Raw genomic sequence first — 1776 nt, 5'->3', positions numbered from 1 at the left:
TTTGCTATTACATGGATGGGACTATCAACCAGCACACTTATGGGCCATGAAATGTGATGAAAAAGGGGGCCATTTGGTATAGCTCAATGTCAAGACACTTCAGTAGGCCCATCCCTACCTATTTTGTTGTTCTGCTGGCCTGCTGACCTGCCTACCTCCCCAACTGCCCACTAATTTATTTGTTCATATCTGGATTTGAACAGCTGTGTATTACACAGCACACACATTTCGTACCTTTTCGGAGTTGTTGAATAATTTGGCCAGGGTCATTTGTGAGTGTAATTATCTGAATATGATATCAAATTTGTTTCTAATAATACGGTACACTAGAGGTCCAGAGAGCCTTCCCAGTACAGAACATGTAAGAACCTGTTTTATTTTGACTTTTTATTATAAACATTTCCAAACATACACAAAGGTAGACAAAATAGTATAATGAACACCCACATATCCTGTAACCTAGATTTTACAATTATTAACATTTTTCCATTTTGACTCATCCTTTTTTCTCTGGAGTATTTTATTTATTTAACAGAAATAGGGTCTCGCTCTATCACCCGGGCTAGAGTGCTGTGGCACAATCATGGCTCACTGCCTCCTCAAACTCCTAGGCTCAGCCTCCCAAGTAGCTGGGACTACTGGTATACCACTGCATTGAGCTAATTTTATTATTATTATTATTTGGAGAGATAGGGCGTCTCACCATGTTGTCCAGGCTAGTCTTGAACTTCTTACCTCAAGCAATCCTCCCATCTTGGCCTCCCAAAGTGCTGGGATTACAGGCATGAGCCACTGTGCCTGCCTTGAAGTATTTTCAAGTAAATTATAGCCATCATGATGTTTCAGTCCTAAATATCTCACTATGAATCTCTATTGGGAATTTTTTTTAAAAAGGAAACTTCTATTGTGTGAAATTTTAAACATGTTTTGTAGAGAGAACAGTATAACAAACCTCCATATATTTACCATTCAACATTAGTTAATAATATTTTGCTAGTCTTAAAAATATCTTTTAGAATGATGGTTGAACTGGCACAAAAGTAAAGAAAAATCCCCAGTTTCCCAGAGATTGTAGAAAGCTTGAACTGAGACAAGGAAATGGGTTCTGAAGCTACAGTGTGTGTTGGAACAAACTTCAATTCCCTGGTAGCCCAGAGCTTGGGTTTTAGAGGACTCCAAGTGAGAGGAATAACACTTGGGATTCATCCAAGGCAGGAAGTCAGATCAAAGATTCCCAAAAGGTGACGTCCTTTTTGAGTGAATGAGAAAAAATTTCATCCCAACAAAGGGAGGTGGTGGGCATATGTGCCTGGCTCAGCTTTGGCTCTGTGTAGAGGGGAAAAAAAGAAAATATGTTTTCCTCAGAGTTTCTAACCATGGCCCCATTCTCACTTGGATGTGGGACCAAACATTTTAGGAGGCCCTAAAAGACCCCAGGCTGAAAATTTAGTATATCTTGGCAGAAGAAAATAAGTGTATTTATTCCTCTTCTAGAGGAATAGATTTGATAGCCAAACGATTCCCCCAGATAAAGTCGTGAGAAAGATAAACTTATAATCGAAAGTCATCAAATATACAGAAAAATAAACTATCACAAACTGCAGAATGAGACCTGCAAAAAGACCACCTATGGGCCAGGCGCGGTGGCTCACGCCTGTAATCCCAGCACTTTGGGAGGCTGAGGCAGGTGGATCACAAGGTCAGGAGATCGAGACCATCCTGGCAAACACGGTGAAACCCCGTCTCTACTAAAAATACAAAAAAAAAAAAAAAAAA

The sequence above is a fragment of the Mandrillus leucophaeus genome, unplaced genomic scaffold (assembly GCF_000951045.1).
Source record: "Mandrillus leucophaeus isolate KB7577 unplaced genomic scaffold, Mleu.le_1.0 Scaffold216, whole genome shotgun sequence".
Taxonomy (NCBI): domain Eukaryota; kingdom Metazoa; phylum Chordata; class Mammalia; order Primates; family Cercopithecidae; genus Mandrillus; species Mandrillus leucophaeus.
The sequence above is the reverse complement of the archived record's forward strand: the minus strand, read 5'-3'. Positions refer to the sequence as shown.